This window comes from Antechinus flavipes, chromosome 5, assembly GCF_016432865.1.
Source record: "Antechinus flavipes isolate AdamAnt ecotype Samford, QLD, Australia chromosome 5, AdamAnt_v2, whole genome shotgun sequence".
Taxonomy (NCBI): Eukaryota; Metazoa; Chordata; class Mammalia; order Dasyuromorphia; family Dasyuridae; genus Antechinus; species Antechinus flavipes.
In genome coordinates, this window is record NC_067402.1 from 109214255 (window position 1) to 109236166 (window position 21912).

A 21912-nucleotide genomic window follows, 5' to 3' on the forward strand; every position below is an offset into this window, starting at 1 on the left:
CTTACATCATTTACCAAGATAAGGTCAAAATGGATGCATTATTTAGCTATAAAGAGAGATATCATAAGTAAATTACAAGATCATGTAACATATAACCCATGAGACATGGATAACAGGAGAAGAATTTGTGAATAATTAAGAGATAGAAAGCATTGTGAGATATAAAATGGATAATCTTGATACACTAAATTTGACAATTTTTGCACAGATAAAAAACCAATTTAGTCAAGATTAAAAGGGAAGCAGAAAATTGGGAATGGGGAATTAATAGGCAGTTTCGTGGATAAAGATTTCATATCTCAAATATATAGAGAACTTTGTCAAATTTATAAGAATATGATTTATTCCCCAAATGATAAATGGTCAAAGGAGGTGAGTAGGCACTTTGGGAATGAATAAATTAAAGATATATGTCTATATATAGACATGTATCGTCATATTAAAAATATGCTAAATAATTACTGATTAGAAAAATGTAAATTAAAACAGCTTTGTGATATCTTACACCTAACAGATTGATTAAAATGATAGAAAGGGAAAATGATAAATATTGGAAATGTGGAAAAACTGAGACTAATATACTGTTGGTGGAAATGTGAGCTGATCCAATCAATCATTTTGGAGATCAATATGAAATTATACCCAAAGAGTTATAAAACTGCATATACCCTTTGATCTAGCAATGCCATTATTGGGTCTATTGCACAAGATGATCAGGAAAAAAGGAAAAGAACTAATATGGTCTAAAATATCTATAATAACTCTCTTTGTGATAGCAAAAAACTGAAAACTGAGGGGATGGCTATCAATTGGGGAATGATTAAACAAATTGTGGTATATGATTGTGAGGGAACACTATTGTGTTATAAGAAATGATGAGCAATGGGGCAGCTAGGAGGGCTGTGAATAGAGTACCAGCCCTGAAGTCAGGAGGACCTGAGTTCAAATCTAACCTTAGACACTTAACGCTTCCTGGCTGTGTGACCCTGGGCAAGTCACAACCCCAATTGCTTCAGCAAAAAAGAAAGAAAGAAAGGAAGGAAGGAAGGAAGGAAGGAAGGAAGGAAGGAAGGAAGGAAGGAAGGAAGGAAGGAAGAAAAGAAAGAGAAAAAAGAAATGAGCAGATTCATTTTAGGAAAACATGGAAAGACATGCATGAAATAATGATGAGTGAAATGAGTAGAACCAAGAGAATGTTGCATATGGTAATAGCAACATTGTTCAAAGAATAACTGTGAAGAACTAAGCTATTCTGAATGTTGTAATTATTCAAATCAACTACAAAAAATCAATGAAGGAAGATGTTATCCACTTCCAGAGGAAGAATTGATAACTAGAAGTATGCATAGAATAATTTTAAACATATATATGCATATATATTTACATCTGTATTTAAATATGTTTATATGTATTTATATACATATATGTTTAATACAGACAGATGTAGCTCTGTATAACTGTATCTGTGTTAAATAGTGTCTTTCTTTAGTATAGGGGAGGGGAAAGGGAAGGAAGGAAACAGTTCAGATCTTAAAATGTAACAAAGAGTAAATTTAATTTTAATCAATAAAATGCATTCCTGTTGACAAAAATAGCTTGAAAATATCAATCTGAACTTATACAGAATTGGATCTTCTAAGAAAAGAATGTCAATTTCCAAGATTTTTACTATCTAAGAAAGACCTGTATTCTTGTCCTAAGGTACCCATATCCCAAGCAATGGAAGGCATGCTTTGAGCCTTCTAATATTGCAAGCTGTGCTGGCATTATCCTTGACAAATGCTGCCATGGTTAATCTATTCTTATGCCTTCTTGGTCAAGTAGTTCACTCTCAGTCAAATGAAATAGTCAGATCTCTGCCTGCCCCTGTAGCAAGTGAATGGAAAATAATGAATTCATTCCTAAGACCACTTGCATGTTGAATGCCTTAACTTTTCTACTGAGTTTCACTTGTAAAGACTTTAGTTAGTTAAGACTATGTTTTAATATTATTATCAGGTTGGTGGTTTTATGTTTGTCAATAATAAGTATATATTAAGTATACATTAGATAATAATAAGTATACATTACAGACTCTCATGTTACAAAAGCTTCAAGGACACTCTATCTCACTTTTCTGAATTTCTCATCTTAACCAACATTTTTAAAACATTTACCTACCATGTACTAGGTTCTAACTGGGTGCTAGAAATTCCTTGCCTCCTTCCTTCCTTTTCCTTCCTTTTTTCTTTCCTTCATTCAAATAACACAAATTTATCTTTTATATGAGCTAGTTGCTATGTAGCAAAAGTACCAACAGATGGCTCCCAGCCGTTGCTGATTATTTCTTCCACCAACCAAGTCATTTCAGCTCACAAGGATATTAAAGGTAGAATCACAGGACTTTACATTTGAAAGGGGCTTTAGAGATCATATACTCCTGGATGCATAATATCTCCTAGGTAACCGAGACCAACACTATAGTCATCAGCATGCCATTCATAATATTACAGAAGAAAATTGTATTAAAAGGAGAAAGAAAATAAAACATAGACCCGTGAAATATGATGCAAAGGCAAATAGTTTTGGGCAAGTTATTTCACTTGTAGGTGTGTTGCACTAAAACTGAATGGTGTAACAGAGGCAATGTAATCTAAAACAATCATTGTATAATATAGCAAGGGGGAAAGAAAGAGAAAAAGCATTTATGTAACACCTACTATGTTCCAGGCACTGTGCTAGTGCTTTTATAAATATCATCTCATTTGTGACTTAGAACAACTCCAAAAAATAGGTACTATATTGTCCCAATTTGATATTGAGAAAATGCCCAAGGTTGCATACTTATTGTCAGATTTTAATTCCGGATTTCCTTACTCCAGATCCAGCATTTTATCCTCATACCATCAGCTGCTCTTAAGAGGTAACTGAGATCTTCTCTCCTATAACTTATATTTTTAACAGAAAAAGAAATGGAAGCCCTTTAGTCCAGCCCCCTTATTTTAGAGATGAAAAGATTGAAGCCCTCAGAGTTTAATTGACTTGGCCAAATTGACAGAAATAGTGATTATCAGGAATGAGTCAGGAAGACCTTTCTGAGTTCAAATGCAGCCTCAGACACTAACTGTGTGATCTAGGCAAGTCAGTTAACCCTGTTTGCCTCAATTTCCTCATCTATAAAACAAGCTGGAGAAGAAAATGGCAAACCCCTCCAGTATCTTTGCCAAGAAAATCCCACATAGATTCATGAAGAATTGGACATGATTAAAAAACTACTGAACAACAATTCTCAAGAGATAGGGTTTGAACACGGCTCTCTGATTCCACAGGCAGGATTCTTTCCACTGTATCACATGTGGGTTTATTACCTCACCTGTAAAAGAAATGGGTTAGACGAAAGAATTTATTTTTTGTTCCATAATCCCAAGTGTCTGAAATCATAGAGACTCTACCTATCTGAAGAGAGTATACAGCAGCACCCAGTAAACAATGTTCTGAGAGAAAGAGCCTTGAAAAGAACATTAAGAAGAAAGAAGGAAAAGAAGCAAGGGATCTGTTCCTGTGCTGTCCCATGGTATTTGAAAGGTAGAGGCTTTTACCTTTCATTTTTGGTGTCAGACTTTGGATAACTGAGGTAGCAATAGTGTCTGGACATCATCATTGTCCCCAAGCCTACTAAGGAAATACTTTCAACTCAATAAGAAAGTTTCCCAGACCTCACTCCCTCTGCCTAAAACCGCAGATTGTCTAAAAGCAATAGATTCCTGGCCATCCCACAATACTTGAGGCAATCAGCACAATGACTCCTTCCAGCATTGTAAATATCAAGATATGGCTTCTTGAAGAGTATCCAAGGCCAGATTATTCATCAACTTTCTCCTGCTCCAATGGACAAAGGAACTCAGGTTTGGATTCTATTTTCTTTCCCTGGAAATTTGGTGGTTTGGTTTGGCTTCTGCATATTGGGAGTATTTGCTATTGATGAGTATTCTTGATTTTACTCTGCTATTCAATGTTAAGTAAATTATCCAATTTAACCACTATTGCACTGGTGGAATTGGCTCTAACACCAACAATTTCCTAGTTCAGACTTTATTTTGGAACAAAATGAGGCACTTGCAAGTCATTGAATGGTTAACAAAAGGGAGGTTACTTTGTCTTCCCAATACAAAACAAGGATATGGTAGCACTTCGTTTTTCTGAATTCAGATCTCCTTTATCTCCATATGGAAACATAATAGGTCATGGTAATTCAGAAATCTACCAATATGAAGAGACTTCTACTAAATGTAGGTACTTTTTTTTTTTTTTTTATTGTTAATGCTATTAGGTGATCAGAAAGTTGGATCAGGAAAAGAGGGGCCAATTTAGGTCTAAGGGTGTCTCTTTTTTAGGGAAAACTATTATCTATTCCAGGAGGGAAGAGGTGAGCCTAACCCATGTTGTAGGGAAATGCTGATAGATATTAATTATATCATGCATGTGATGCCTTGTAATTGCTGATAAAAATGGCTTAATCTTTTAAGACATTCAGAGGGCTGGAAGACTCTTGAATATTAATTTAAGTAAATTAGATTCAAACCTGGCCTTGAAGGTTTAGATGTATTTAATGGGTATTATGAAAAGTGTCTTTCAAGTATAAAGTCTTACAAGATTAGTATAATGCAATAGCTATAGTAGTTTTAACATTGTACAATGGAAGGGACATTTGAAAAGAAAGTCACCATGCTTTATTGGAGGAGCCCAACAACCTAGAAATACAAGAGAAACAGAGAGCCACCATGATTACATATAGCTATGTGCTAGTCTAATGACTCCAAAATATGGGACACACAGTGGTAGACTCCAAGATGGGTGTAGACCTTGAAATCCCCAATGTCCATGAATTATCCTATAAACGAGTATCCTTGATTTCAAAGAAGTGTATCATTAAGTCCTGAATGTGAGTTTTCCCATGGCAGATCCTACCCCTACCCCCAAGTCCTATCTTCACTTACCAGTTGAAGTTAAAGGAGAAAGGAAATTCCTTTTCTCTATCCCTTTCCCTTCTGTTACTTTCCATAGTTCTCCTCAACTCTAAGTCTACATAGTTTCTCATGCAAGGTGAAATGAAATCTCTGGAGTTTCCTCAATTTCCAGTTAATTTTAGTTTCCTGGCAATAAACAAACCTGTAGAGCAAACCTTTTGAAATTTTAGCATAATCTCTAATTCTAGTCCTAGCCAGATATTTTGCCTTTAGGGATCCTAACCAGAAGAAAGGCAGTAAAAATGACAGCCTTTAAGTAACATACCTAATCTAGTTCTATCAGAAGTTCTATCAGATAATGAAACAATAACCAAATGAAGATCATATTGTTCCCATCACCAGTGGCAGAGATCCCAATTACCTAGAATTAGAGGCAGGAAGGAGTTGGCTGGAATGTATATAGATTTTTATGGTTTTATTTACTGCCTCTAGATCATTGTTTTAATCCAAGACTCATTTGCCTCCAAAGAGCAACCAGAAAAATGAAATAGAAACTGCAAAGAGGCAATTTTTACTTTGAGATAAGGAAAATATTCCCAATAATTACAGCTGTTTAAAAGTGGAATGGGTTATCTGGAGGGGAGTAGTTTTTCTCTTCTAGAGTTCTTCAAGCAACTTCTTCAAGCAAAGTTTAGATGACCATTTAACAAAATTGTTTTAATGAGCAGACAGAAACTAGGAAGTACAATGGCTAGAGCACTGGATCTGGAGTCAGGAAGATCTACTTCAAATCCAATTTTAGACACACACTAGTTGTGTGATCCCCTGATCAACCCTTAACCTCTGTTTTATTCTTTTAGGAACGAGTCCAAAGTATGGGACACACAGTAGTAAACCCCAAATTGAGTCTAGACTTTGAAACCTCCAATGTCCATGAACTATCATATAAATAAGCATCTTAATCACAAAGAGATGTGCATTAAATCCTAAATATGAACCTGTTCCAGGAAGGAAGAATTTATCCATGTAGTAGGGAAATGTTGATAGATTAGTCCTATCATGCATGTGATGTTTTGAGATTACTAATAAAATCTTAATCTTTTGAGAAAGAAATTCAAATGGATTGAAGACTCTTGAGTATTAATTTGAGTAAATTAGATTCTTCATCTATGCAACAGAGATGATAACTGTATCTTTTTACCAGAGTAGTCGTGATAATGAAATCAGGTAATGTTAATAAAATACTTTACAAACCTTAAAGTAATATATACATGCTAGCTAGCATTATTGTTGTTGTACTAGTGTTTGCTGTTTTATGCACTGGACTCCTTAGATAGCCTCTGAGGAACCTTACAATCCAGAAATGCTAGGATCCTGAAGTTTCTTCAGTTTCTCCCATCTTTTGGCAAGTCTCTGCAACTTAGAAAAGTAGTTGTAATTGTTGTAGTAGCAGCAGTGGAAGGAGTGGTAGTAGATGGAAGAGGAGAGAAAGGAGGAGGAAAAGGAGAAGAAGGAAGAGAAATGAAGAGGAAAAGAAGGCGTACCAGTTGTTTTTATGATTCTGAATTCTAAGAAATTTTCTTAGATGTATTGTTAGTATGGCAGATTAAATGAGAATAAAATGTTCTCAATGAGAAGTTCTATATTCTAATTTTGATTAAGTATCTCATTTTCCCTATCTGCTAAAGAAATGAAGAAGAATGATAATCAAACTCAAAGAGCTACAAAAAATATAATGTTGTTTAAAGGAAATATGTTGTAAACAGCGTCACACATGCAGACTTCTAGCAACAGGCTTCTGTTCTGCATACAGTACATTTCCCCGATATTGTTCTCATTTTGAAGGTGCCTCAGAGATGGATAGTGTGGAGGCTACAGAGCCTTAGCAGATTAACATACATGAGTGCCTCAAGTCATTCTAATGATGTGGTATGAACTGGACATTTTAAAAGAAAGTCCCCCGACTTTACTGAAACACCATCAGAGATATTAACAATGCATGAAGCCAGCAAGAAGACAGACGTCTATGTTTAATCATGCTCCTTTCTGGGGTAGAGTTCCCAGAGACTGCATCAGACTATGGAAGAATACACATTGGCCCACATGGTTTGGTTTTTTGCCAGTTATCAGACAGGATTTAGAAGTCATTGCTACAGGGATCAAAGTAAATGAATGTCATCAGTCACACAAAAAAAGAAAAAAGTAAAATGACTTAATTAAGATCTACATATCCTCTGTCTCCAAACATAAATCCTTCCATTTTGTTGTTGTTGCTGCTGCTACTGCTATCTTTTAATTTTTATCATTTATCTTTTATTAATTAGTTTGTTTATTGTTTACTATTATTATATTATTCCTTCATTTGTTTTGTAATTCATTTTATTATTTATTTATTTTAGCAATTACAATAAATTTGAGTTATAAGTTCTCTCTCCTTTCTGTCCCTCCCCCATCTATTGAGAAGGCAAGAGATGCGATATTAATTATACATGTGAAATCATGCAAAACACATTAATATATTAGTCACCAAACACAGATCTTTGCACTATACTAAGCTGCTTCTACTAATGTATATTTGATTGACTGAAATGTAGTCATTTCAATTAATCTAATTCACAAATATTTATTAAATATTCACTATGTTCAAGACATAGTACTACATAGTGGAGAAAGAAAATAAAAATCTTTGCCCTCAAGGAGATTATATTGTACTGGGGAGATACAACTTGTATACAGATAAGCAAATACAGGGAACATTTGCAATGTGTCAAGAAAAAGCAATGGAAGCATCCAGCATTTTGGATGGAGCCCCTTGTGGTGAATTTCTAGGGTGACATGGGCTAGAGTTACAAAGTTGGGGTACAGTGTGTATTATTGGAGAGAACTCCCAATTACAGATGCACTTAAGTATTTGCAGATACAAAGTAATTCCAAGAGGTAGCATGCTAATAGCTGGGTATAATAGTAGTTCAAGATCTATGGTATCATGATTATTTGTTGTTGCTCAGTCATGTCCAATTCTTTGTGATCTCATTTCGGGTCTTCTTGGCAAAGAGTGGTTTGCCATTTTCTTCTCCAGCTCATTTTACAAATGAGTAAACTAAGACCAACAGAGTTAAATGTCTTAGGCTGAATTCGAACTTATCAGATAGGTGTTTCTGACTCCAGCCCAGCACTCTATCCACAGAGTCACCTATTATTAAGTCATCACATCAATCAGGAATTTACATGTTAATTCATTGATCTCCAATTAATTCAGAGATAGAAGGATGGTTAAAAGTCAGGTAGTCCAACCTCGCAAGCTAAGGCAAGAATTGTCCTCACAACATCTCAGACAAATACTGGTCTAGCCCAGTCACACACCTAGTGACCAGGAGCTCAATGGAATGACCATTCCATTATCGAACAGGTCCAATTAACTTTTTCCTTATGCTAAACTGAAATCTGCCTCATCATTTCCAATCATTTTGGTTTTTGTTCTGAACTCTGTAGCAACCTTCCAAATATTTTGAGATAGTTACTGTACCTTCTCAAATCTTCCCTAGGCTTAAACATCCCCAAGTCTTTCAACCGTTCCTCGTAGGATATAGTCATCTTACTAAGAATAACAGCTCTTTGTAATTGGAAGACCTTAAAGATAATTAAATTTAAGTGACAGAGTGGATAGTGACTTGGAATCAGGAAGACCTGAGTTTGAATGTGTACTCATATTTCTTGGCTGGATTACTCTAGACAAATCATTTAATCTCCCTCTAGTTCAGTTTCCTTACCTGTACAATGAGATAACATCACTTTCTCCCAATGTTGTTGAAAGAATATAGTGAGATGTGAAAAGCACTTTGCAACCCCAAAGCATTATATAAAGGCCAACAATTAAATCTAGCTCTCTCGTTTTGTAGGTAAGGAAATTGGAGCTCAGAGAATTTGAGATCGTGCCAAAAGCACACAAGTAGGTAGAAAGAGAGTCAGGGTTAAAATCTGGGTCTCCCAACTGCCAGTTCAGTGCTTTCTGTATTCTGTATAGTACCAATTATCTGTTTTCTGGTCACGCTCAAGTTTGTCTAGTATGGAATGCCAATAACTGGAGTCAGTATTCTAGGTATGATCTGACCATTGCAGAGTTCAGTGATACCATTAGCTCTTTTGATCTGGGTATTGTATTTCTATGAATTTTATGTGGGGCTGAATTAGCCCCTTTAGCAGCTGCATTTTTTTGCTCTCTTCCAATGAACTTAGGATCAACTGCATACTCTTGGATGGATTTCACATTAATTGCTGTCCAATCAGACCTCCTCCTACCTCAACCTATACTTGACTAGTTTATAGCAATGTGTATACTTTGTATATATAATGTATATACAATGTATATATCTATATAACTTAGGACTTTACATGCATATCTCATTTTATTACACTTTGTTTTATTGAGTTTCATAGGTACTCTGTTTTTGTTATTTTTTAACAAATTGAATGTTTGTGGCAACCCTGTGTCTAGCAAGTCTATCAGCGCCCATTTTTCTAAAAAGATGTGCTCCTGTTGTATTTCTGTGTCACAGTTTGATAATTTTCATAATATATCATTTAAAAAAATTATTATTATGAGTGTTATGGTGATCTGTGATCCTTGATCATTGATGATAATATTGCAATTGTTTTGGAGCACCACAAACACCATTAAGATGCAAGCTTAATTGATAAATATTGTGTGTGTTCTGATTTTCCTCTTACTGGCTGTTCCCTGTCTCTCTCCTTTACAGGACTTCCTATTCCCTGAGACACAATAATATTGAAATTAGATCAATTAATAGCACTACAATGGTCTCTAAGTATTCAAGTGAAAGGAAGAGCTTGTTAATGAGACAAATTTCATTGTTGTCTTATTTTAAGAAACTGTCATAGCCAACCCAATCTTCAGCAACCCCCACCCTGATCAGTTAGCAGCCATAAACATTGAACCAAGAACCTCTACCAGCAAAAAAATGAAATAAATAAAACATTAAAAATTATAACTTGTATATAAATGTTATGAGATGTTATTGTTCTACAAGAAATGATTAACAGGATGATATTAGAAAGGCCTGGAGAGACTTCCATGAATTGATGCTAAGTGAAGTGAGCAGAACCAGGAAATTATTGTACACCCAATAAGATTATATGACAATCAATTCTGATGAATGTGGCTCTTTTCAACAATGAGATGACAGAGGCCAGTTTCAATGATTTAGTGATGAAGAGAACCATCTACACCCAGAGAAAGGACTGTGGGAACTGAATGTGGGTCATAACATAACATTCTCACTCTTTTTTGTTGTTGTTTGTTTGCATTTTGTTTTCTTATTCATTTTCTTTCTTTTTTGATCTGATCTTTCTTGTGCAGCAAGAGAAGTGTATAAATATGGTTACATATTTTGGACTTAATATATATTTTAGCTTATATAATATATATTGGATTACTTGCCATCTAGAGGAGGGAGTGGTAGGAAGGAGGGGAAAATTTGGAGCACAAGGCTATGCAAGGATCAATGTTGAAAAATTATTCATGCATATGTTTGAAAATAAAAAGTTTGAATAATAAAAAAATATGACTTGCTGAAGGTTCAGATAATAATTAGAATGAGTAGCAATTTTTAAGCAATAAAGTATTCTTAAATTAAGGTATGTGTACTTTTTTTGACATAATACTATTGCACACGTAATAGACTATAATATAATATAAACATAACTTTTATATGTACTGGGAAACCAAAAAATTCATGTGACTTGCTTTATTGAGATATTTGCTTTTTGCACTGGTCCAGAACAGAACCCACAATATGCCTGAGATATACCTGTACATGAATTGTCATTACATTTCATCATATGGTTTCAGGCCATCATTTCAGCCTGCTGAAGTGATTTTGCATTTTGATTAGGACACTCTGTATACTGACTTTGCCAGTGATGTGTCATCTGAAAATCTGATAAGCATGCCTCCTATTCCATCCAATTTACTGATAAAATTGTTGAACAGAAGAGGATCAAATGATTCCTGTGAAATGATTCTAGAGACCTCCCTTGAGACTGGCATTAATCAAAAATTTTTTGAAGATTTCATTAATAGGCTTATTCCCCAAAAACAACACTATACTTCACATAGTGTAGATGTTTAATAAATATTTTTGACCAATAATAAGAAAAAAGTCCTATACACTAAAATATTTATAGCAGCAATTTTTTTTAAATAATGAAGAATCAAAGTAAATACCCATCAACTAGGAAATGGCTAAACAAATAGTAGTACAAGAATAATAATGAAATATTCTTGTGCATAAAAAATGATGAATGTAATGAATTCAGAAAGCCATTGAAAAGACTTGCACGAACAAATGCAAACTAAAGTAAGAAGAACCAGAAAATATATTCATAATAACAACAATGTAAATTAAAAAAAATACAATGTAAATTAAAAGAACAATCACAAGGAAAAAATCAAAAGCAAATATTGCAAAATTATAAAGAACAAATATGGCTTGAAAGAAAAGCTATGAGAAGACACTCCTGCTCACTCTTTTGTAGAAATGGGAAGTACACAAGTGTTGTACATTGCACATATTTTTAGATTTTTCAAAAAATATACTGATTAGTTATATTGATTTTTTTCCTTCTTCTTTTTGTCTTAAAATGCTATTTGTTGTATAGAATGGTTATCTGGGATGGGGTAGTGAGAGGCAGAAATTGTGGTAATGTAAAAAAAAGCTCTCAATAAAAATTAATTTTAAAAAATTTTTTGATATGGTTGTTTAACCTATAACTATGATGTTCAAGCAACAAATTTTCTTAACTGTACTTTTACCTAGCATACATATTTCTAGTTTGAGAAAAGAATCTCATGAGATTTGATCAAATGTTTTACTGATATCATCAGACTTTGTGCTATTTCTCTTTTATACTTGTAAAGTAACTTTATTTTAAAAAGAAATTCTAGTATGTTAGAATGATTTATCTTTAGTGAATCCCAGAGAGGACTTCTCTCCTTTCTAAGTGATTCCAAACCAAATAATATCTCTGAAATAACACTACACATACTCAGCTCACCCTAAATGAAAATATCATTTTGTTCTTTTAGGATGATGATGGGGATGTCAAAAATGGAGGACCTGATTTCCAAAGCCAACTCTGCCATGCATATGACACATAGGACCAATTACTTACCCTCCCTGCTCCTTAGTTTCTTTATCTGAAAAATGAACGTCATCCACTGTATCCTGGTCCATCATCAGTCATCTTGATTTTTATCTTGTCACTGGACTTCAATAACTGGGAAGAGGGAGGGAGACTAATGACTCTGCTTGACTTAAATCCAATTCACTCAAAAGTCAAGACATTACCCATCACAACATGATGTCATTGATCTTCTTTGAAAACAAAAGACAAACATCAACAAAAATCTTCAACTCAGCTGCTGAAACCTGACCTTGTGATTTCTGAAATTTCAATAGCTCTCAAGAGCTACTCAATAGAATGAAATAATATAGAATAATCAATCAATTAGCAATGATTAATAAATGCTTCCTACTATTACTGCTTCCTTCTATATGTAAGTTTATTATTCTCATAGCCTTTTTTCCTTACCAATATTCTTCTAGACATCCCCTTGATATTCTAGGAAAGACCCAGTTGAGCTTTCTAGAGGCTTAGTGCTCAGAATTGCTGGGAGTATTTAGCCCTAGCTTCTTCTAAGACCTTAATCTAGCACAGGTCTACTGATTTTCCCACTCTCTCTACTCTCAGTGATTAACCTTAAACCAAATTTCATTGTGCTCCTCTGCCTTAACTCCTAAACAGATATTTTATATTTGGGGGCACATTTGTTGTTAATTGGCTACTTAATGATTTTCTTTTTTTATTATAAGATGCCTTATTTAGATTCTGGAACATATCCCTATGGCACATCTACTTCTGCTTATAAAATTTTTGACAAAGAAATATGTCACTGGAATTTGTTCTCTTTGTTAATAGAGATGTTACTGACATGAAAGTTCTTTGGAAAATCTAAAGTAAAAATGTAAGATGGTATGATTATTGGAATATAATTGGAACTTTCAGTTGACAGTTACCATGTCTCCAATGGCAACAGGGAATTTAAACTTAGATAATATAAAAGAAAAAAAGTTTGGAAGTCTTTGCAAAAACTCCCAGTCTTTAGGCACTACTCTTATACAAAGCTCAGGATAAAAGAACTAAATTGGATAGCAAGGGGCAGCTGGGTGACACAGTAGATAGAGCACCAGCCCTGAAGTCAGGAGGACCTGAGTTCAAATCTGACCTCAGACACTTAATGCTGCCTAGCTGTGTGACCTTGGGCAAGTCAACTTAACCCCAATTGCCTCAGCAAAAAAACAAACAAATAAATAAATGGATGGATGAATAAATAAATTGCTTAGCAAGAGAGTACACAATTGGCAAGGGCAGTGAGGAAAAAGCTAGAAAACTTCAACCCCAGTTCTTAAATTCACTGCCCTTTCTTATTCCCAGTAAAATGATATGTGATCATAATAACTCTCTGCAGGTTATATCATCAGATTCTGTGAGATCAACTATCATCTTTGCACAAAGTTAGGACATAGAAGCAAACCCTGTAATTTCTTAGGACAGGAATTCCCAGATGAAGAACTCCCCTCTCCCAATGCAGGGCAGTGCCTTCTCTGCAGCCTATAATCTTAGAGAGTCACCTGTTGTTGTTGACATGACTCTTTGTAACCCCATTTGAGGTTTCCTTGACAAAGATACTGGAATGATTTGTCATTTCTTTCTCCAGATCATATTACAGATTAGGGAACTGAGGCAAACAGGGCTAAATGAACTGCCCAAGGTCACACAGCCAATAAAGTGTCTGAAGAGAGATTTGAACTCATTGAAGATGAGTCTTCCTGGCCCTAAGTAACATACTCTCTATATAGTACCATCTCAGTTATAGCAGAGGTATCAAACAGAGAGCCTGAAGGCTTACAAGCAAGCTATATTACTCCCAAGTGTGGCTAGAATTAGATTAAAATATAATTGGGAAATATTTACCAAAATAAAATTTAAAATACAGTAAAACACAGAAACATTAATATTTTTTTTTTTACTCAATATGTGGCCTTTAGTAGTGTCCTACCTCTGAGTTCCTGGCCACATGACATGGGAAAATGATTTAAATTCTCTGGGCATGTTTCCTTGAGAATGGGAGGATTAAGCAGATGATCCATTCTAAATGGAGAATTCTATGATCATTTCTCACCTGGACCATGATATCTTTAATTGACCTCCTTGTTTCTTGTCTTTGTCCATTCCAATCCATCTTTCACTTATGCTTGGAGTAGAAATCTTTCCATCTGGAAGGGGGGGTGGGGCGGGGAGATAAGAACAATTTGTTCCAAGAGCCATGAAGGCATCTGAAGCAGATGCTATGGGTCTCTTAGAGTTTGGTCAGACATCAAAACCACCAGCATCATCCACTGCCTCCGGGTCATTATCAGTTATCTTGATTTTGATGTTGCCACTGGACTTCAATAACTGGAGGCTCTATGATTTTGCATAATTTTGCCTCACTTAAATCCAGTTCACTCAAAAGTGAAGACATCACCCATCACACCATGATGTCTTTGAAAACAAAAGACAAACATCAACAAAAAAGTTCCACTCAGCTGACCTTGTTATTTCTGTGTTCAAGAAATTCCAAGAGTTCCCAAGAGCTACTGAATAGGATGAAATATCAGCTCCTTGGGTTGAAATTTAAAACCTTTCCCAGTCTGGCTCCAGCCAACCCTTCTACATTAACTTCTTATTGCTCCTCTAGGCTCTGTGTTTAAGTCAAAAAACGTTCTATCTGCAATTCTGCAAATTTAACATTCCATCTCCTAACTCCCCACAGCTTTCCTCCTTTTTCTTCTTCATTTCTGCCTCATGTAATCCTTGACTTACCAAGGCTCTTGTGAGAATTCTTTCCTCTTCTCCCTAGTTTCTCCCTTTTCAAATGATTTTATATTTATTTATCTCTGTACATGATGTCCTCTGCCTAGTACAATATAACCTTGGAGGATCTTTCTTTTGATCTTTCCGTCTTTAGTACTTAGCATAGTGTACTACAAATGGTAGAGATGGAATAAATAAATAAACCCTGAGCACTTCACTACCTGCCCCTTAACATTTTTGATACCAGATTATCAAGATAAGAATGTAACAATCTACTGCCCAGTAAATGAGGCATGTCTTCTCAGTTTCTTGTGAATACATGCTTCCCTCTGTAGGTAGAAAGTTCTCTAGGAACAAACTTTTCTGTTTTTCTTTAGTTAGTCTTCCTGTCAAGTCTTAGAACAAACAGGTTAATGGAACATAATCAGAAGTATTTTGAAAAAGGGTACTTTTCAGCATCCATTCCTATTTATTTTAGTCAAAATAATCAAAAAGTCAAAAAGAATGCCATGATTTTAATATAGACTAGGAATGAGTCACATTTCTATTTGTAACAGATGCATAGCCAGTGATTGGAAAGGCCACCACACTGTCAGAGGCATATTAGACTTTGATCAATCAACACTTATTAAGCACCTACTATATGCCACACATTATGCTAAGTACTCTGGCTACAAAAAGAGAAAAAGATAGTATTTGCCTTCAAAGAACTCACAGTCTAGAAGAGAAGAGACTATGCAAACAAATCTATACAAGCAAATTATAAATGGAATAAATAGAAATAATTAACACAGGGAAAGCACTAGAATTAAGAGAGATTTGGAAAGGCTTTGGACATTAGCTGGAACTCAAAGCCAGGGAGGTCAGTAGTAAGAGGAAAAGAGGGAAAGCACTACAGGTATAAGAGACAGCCAGAGAAAAATGCTACAAATCGAAAGCCAGGAAAGGAAGTATCATTGGGTATAATTGTTCTGCATCCTACATCCCGGGCCACCATCTTGTATTTTTATCTTGCCATTGGTTTTCAATAACTGGGAGGAGGGAGTGAGGCTGATGACTTTGCCTGACTTAAATCCAATTTATTTAAAAGTCAAGACATTACTCATCACAATAAAATGTCATTGGTCTTTGAAAATAAGACAAACATCAATAAAAATCTTCAACTCAGCTGCTAAAACCTGACCTTGTGACTTCTGTGTTCAAGAAATTTCACTGAATAAAATGAAATATCAGCTCTGTATGGGAATAACTAAGTGGCCCAGTGGATAGAGCACCAGCTCTGGGAGTCAGAAGGATGAGTTCAATTCTGACCTTAGACACTTACTAGCTTAAACACAATTACCTTTTCCCTCAAAAGTTCTTTTGCATTTATGCTCCTCAAATTCTAGAATCAAATAAAATGGAAAAAGAACCAAACAAACAAACTAAAAAACCAATCAGAAGTTATTTCAAAGATTGAGACCCAGAACACTTGATCTGGAGTAATAATAACCAGTATTTCCATAGTACCTATTGAGTTCCAAGCACCATCCTAAGTTCTACACAAATGTTATTCCCATGTCAAGAGAACTTAGATTTGAATCCAGACCCTTATACCTATATGGCCTTGGGAAAGTCAACATGCTTCAATTTTATCATATGTAAAGTAAGGAACTGGACAAGATGACTTCTGAGGTCTCCTCTAGCTCTAAATCTATCATCAGATCATTATACATGACAACAACAAGCAGATGATCAATTCTGATGGATGTGGCTCTCTTCAACATTGAGATGATTCAAACTTCTAAATTAGCAAAATGACCTGTTCTACAGTGGCTTTGGAGATAAGCCTGGTGTAGAGATTTGTGGCAAATTGTTGGTCTCCAGTCTGAAATCAGGACTATTTAGGCATGAATATTGAGAAACTATTTGCTAAATTTGGAACTCTGAAAAAGGCAACTATGCATGATGATTGGTCTGGCCAGGGCTTATGGACAACAGATGTTCACTTTGAGTGAATAGCAGATGCTTTGAATGATATCACATAATAGTATAATGGCATCTCTAATAAGTATTCAGTTTGTTACATCAAGATTGATGTACATACAGAATATATGTACAGAATGTAAAGAGATGACTAGAAATTGTAGCATAGAGGTGGGGTAGGGTTGGCATATGGAGAATCAGTTGGAAAGAAGTTGAGAACAAGGGAAAGAAATTTGAAACCAGAGCTCTCAGCAGAAAAAATAGTAGCATAGTTGGATGCTTATAATGCTAGGATGGATGTCAGTCAAACTAACCAACATATTTTTTAAATGAAATAGGACCCAAGTATATCATTCTTTACTCTTCTCACTGGAGAACCAACTTATGGCTCTGCTATGGATGGATTTGTTTCTTTTATGTTTCAAAACTGGATTTAACACTCATATTTGCTTGTTTGTTTTTTAATTCTGAAAAAAGATCTATGTTGTACCAAGTTGTTTGGAGAAAAATTTTACTAGCTATTGCAGAGAAAATGGCCTTTTCATCTTTGTCATAATCAAATAGAAAAGTCTGTTTTTTTAAAACTGGAGAGGATAGGCAGACAAAAAATCTGGCTGTGATATCTTACTCTGGATTTCATGGAGATGAACTTAGATGATGAATGCTCATTTCACTCAGCATCGGTTCATGTAAGTCTTTCCAGGCCTCTCTGAAATCTTCCTGCTGGTCATTTCTTACAGAACAATAATATCCAGAACATTCATATACCACAATTTATTCAGCCATTCTCCAATTGATGGGCATCCACTCAGTTTCCAGTTTCTGGCCACTACAAAGAGGGCTTCCACAAGCATTCTTGCACATACAGATCCCTTTCCCTTCTTTAAGATCTCTTTGGGATATAAGCCCAGTAGTAACACTGCTGGATCAAAGGGTATGCACAGTCTGATAACTTTTTGAGCATAATTCCAAATCACTCTCCAGAATGGCTGGATCCATTCACAGTTCCACCAACAATGCATCAGTGTCCCAGTTTTCTCACATCCCCTCCAACATCCATCATTATCTTTTCCTGTCATCTTAGCCAATATGACAGATGTGTAGTGGTATCTCAGAGTCATCTTAATTTGCATTTCTCTGATTAATAGTGATTTAGAGCATCTTTTCATATGACTAGAAATGATTTTAATTTCTTCATTTGAAAATTGTTCATATCCTTTAACTATTTATCAAGTCGAGAATTGCTTGAATTCTTTTTTGTATTATAGCTTTTTATTTACAAAATATATGCATAGGTAATTTTTCAACATTGACAGTTGCAAATCCTTTTGTTCCAATTTTTTCTCTCCTTCTCCCAACCCCTTCCCCCAGATGGCAGGTTGACCAATACATGTTAAATATGTTAAAGTAAATACAATAAAAGTATACATGTCCAAACAGTTAATTTGCTGTACAAAAAGAATCTGACTTTGAAATAGTGTACAATTAGCCTGTGAAGGAAATCAAAAATGCAGGTGGACAAAAATAGAGGGATTGGGAATTCTATGTAGTTGGTCATAGTCATCTCCCAGAGTTCTTATCCTGGATGTAGCTGGTTCAGTTCATTACTGCCCTATTGGAACTGATTTGGTTCATCTCATTGTTGAAGATGACCACGTCCATCAGAATTGATCATCATATAGTATTGTTGTTGAAGTATATAATGATCTCCTGGTTCTTCTCATTTCACTCAGCATTACTTCATGTGCCTTTCTGAAATCATCCTGCTGGTCATTTTTTACGGAACAATAATTTTCCATAATATTCATATACCACAATTTATTCAGCCATTCTCCAATTGATGGGCATCCACTCAGTTTTCAGTTTCTGGCCACTACAAAAAGGGCTGTCACAAACATTCTTGCACATACAGGCCCCTTTCCCTTCTTTAAAATCTCTTTGGGGTATAAGCCCAGTAGTAACACTGCTGGGTCAAAGGGTATGCACAGTTTGATAACTTTTTGAGCATAGTTCCAAATTACTCTCCAGAATGGCTGGATGTATTCACAATTCCACCAACAATGTATCAGTGTCCCAGTTTTCCCACATCCCCTCCAACATTCCACATTATCTTTCCCTATCATTCTAGCCAATCTGACAGGTATGTAATTGCTTGAATTCTTTGAGTCAATTCTCTATATGTTTTAGAAATGAGGCCTTTTTCAGAACCCTTAAATGTAAAAATGTTTTCAGAATTTATTGCTTCCCTTCTGATCTTGTCTGCATTAGTTTTGTTTCTACAAAAACTTTTTAACTTAATATAATCAGAATTATTTATTTGGTATTCAATAATGAGCTCCAGTTCTTTTTGGTCACAAATTCCTTCCTTCTCCACAGATCTGAGAGATAAAGTATCCTATGTTCTTCTATTTGATTATATCATTCTTTATGTTTAAATCATGAACCCATTTTGACCTTATCTTGGTATATGGTATTAGGTGTGGGTTTCTTCTTCTTTAGAAAAAAGTTTTAGTGGGAAAATAGAGACAAATATTTTTGTGACTATTATAGAAGCTGATTTCAGTTTTATAAAGGCCAAATTTTCTAACAGTTTGAGGGACCTTTCTCTTGTATCTTTATTTAAAAACTATTTGTAGACCTACTACAATTCACTAAACTTAGCAATTTGCAATTCTATTTATCTAAAATTTAATTCAGTTATGAGATAACCTTTTTCAAAGTCTCTTACAATCTATTCCAAAAAGAAAAAAAAAATCTACTAAAAGCAGAGAAACAAACTCCTCATAATTAGGATGGTTTGATCAAAGCAAGCATGTTTAAAAGGTAGATGATGTTTTGTTTAAAATTCTGCTTCAGCAGACATACAATAATATTACAATAAAGGGAAGCAGATACTAGATTATTTTTGATCAGATCTCTTTTGCATATTTGCAAGTAAAGATATGATAAGGAAATTATTTCTGTCCTCATTGTTGTTCAGTCATATCTGATTCTTTATGACTCCATTTGGGGTTTCCTTGGCAAAGATATTAGAGTGGTCATTTTACAGATGAGGAAACTGAGGTAAACAAGTTTTAGTGACACAAAGCAAGTAAGTATGTGAGGACAGATTTAAACTCAGTAAGAAAAGTCTAATTTCAGGCTCTGCACTTTAGTCATCACACCATCCACCTGTCCTATTTCTGTCCTTGGACAGAACTAATTTGCCCATTTATGAACAAGTATCAAACAATTTTTATCACCTCTGGCCAAAAATATCCAAAAATCTACTCAAATCTGCTACTAAACTATATTCCCTGAGGTGAACAGGAAGCCTTTCTTATCTAAATTTTATTCCTCCTCCAGGTCTGTGATCTATCTCTAAAACTGACATTTAATAAATGTTTCTGGATATCTATTGAATCTATTAAATTGAGGTTGTGCCAATAACTCAAGGATGCTCTTCTCTTTTTGGTGTCATGGTAAAACTTACAGACTAGGCTGTCTCAGGAGAATGGTTTTAGATGCATAAAGCAAGAATATTTGAGATTTCAAAGAAAATCAATTATATCAAAATATTGTTGTCCAAACAATTTTTAAAAAAGTCTCTGGTTGACTCTCAGGTTAAGAACCTGACTGAATTGTAGTTGTGATTGGCATGATACTTACACAGAAGCAACATGGTATGATGGAAAGGCTTTGACCTTCCTTAGAGCCTAAATTTGTATTTTCCAATTTATATAGTTTTAGATAAAACCCTTAATTTTTTTTAAGTCTCATTGCTCTCAAATGCAAAGAGAGGAAAATAATTCTTCCGCTATGCATAAGTGTTTTTTTTAAATTTTATTTTATTTAATAATAACTTTATATTGACAGAATCCATGCCAGGGTAATTTTTTACAACATTATCCCTTGCACTCGCTTCTGTTTCAATTTTTCCCTTCCCTCCTTCCACCCCCTCCCCTAGATGGCAAGCAGTCCTATATATGTTAGATATGTTGCAGTATATTCTAGATACAATATATGTTTGCAGAACCAAATAGTTCTCTTGTTGCACAGGGAGAATTGGATTCAGAAGGTAAAAATAACCCGGGAAGAAAATCAAAAATGCAAATAGTTCATATTCCTTTCCCAGTGTTCTTTCTTTGGGTGTAGCTGCTTCTGTCCATCATTTATCCATTGAAACTCAGTTAGGTCTCTTTGTCAAAGAAATCCACTTCCATCAGAATACATCCTCATACAATATCGTTGTCGAAGTGTATAATGATCTCCTGGTTCTGCTCATCTCACTTAGCATCAGTCCATGTAGGTCTCTCCAAGCCTCTCTGTATTCATCCTGCTGGTCATTTCTTACAGAACAATAATATTCCATAACATTCATATACCACAATTTACCCAGCCATTCTCCAATTGATGGGCATCCATTCATTTTCCAGTTTCTAGCCATATGCATAAGTGTTAAAGAGGGGAGAGGTTCTTATGAGGAAAGGATGCAAGGGAATTTTATATGAATGGGAACCATTATTATCTTGTTCTATGACACGGGATTCCCTAATAAGAATGGCCTGAGAAATAATTTAATTCATACCAAGTACTCTTGATTATAATTTAATTTATATCAAGTATTCTCTACCTATGTTATAAACATGAATAGAAAGCACCAATATAAAACTAAAGACTTGCACCAAGGGCCTATTCTTTAATATATTCTATATTCTCTAAGGATTTTTTTTCTTTTTTGCAAAGGCTTTAGCTAAATCATAAGCCAATTTAAAGCCTTTCTTATCTAAATTTTAAAGTATGACTATAGACAACCAGACAGTGTGTGGTTAATGCACAGTCATAAAATATTTTTGAGGGTTCTCTGGTAGGAGTGTGCCATAGGTATGAAATTATAGTACATTAGTATTATAGATTTCTTTTCATTACTCTCTGCTATATTTCCTGGGACTAAGCTAAATAATTCTTATCCTGCTGACTATTTACATCCTGCAGATATTAGCAGACAGTCCCAAAGCTCTCCCTTAGTCATCATTTAGTCCAGCTGTACTTATTCAGCTCTTTTAATCTTTCTTCATAAATCAAT

At 34.9% G+C, this 21912-nt stretch overlaps 1 long non-coding RNA gene across 2 annotated transcripts in view; it reads right to left on the bottom strand.

Moving 5' to 3' along the window:
* The window catches only part of LOC127564772 (uncharacterized), an 89117-nt gene that overhangs the window by 49216 nt on the left and 17989 nt on the right, over positions 1-21912 (bottom strand). For both annotated transcript variants that reach the window (XR_007954351.1, XR_007954352.1), the window contains exons 2-3: positions 14209-14302; positions 12138-12242 (exon numbers count right to left, since the gene is read on the bottom strand). This is a non-coding gene — a long non-coding RNA (uncharacterized LOC127564772). The remainder of the gene's footprint in view (positions 1-12137; positions 12243-14208; positions 14303-21912) is intronic.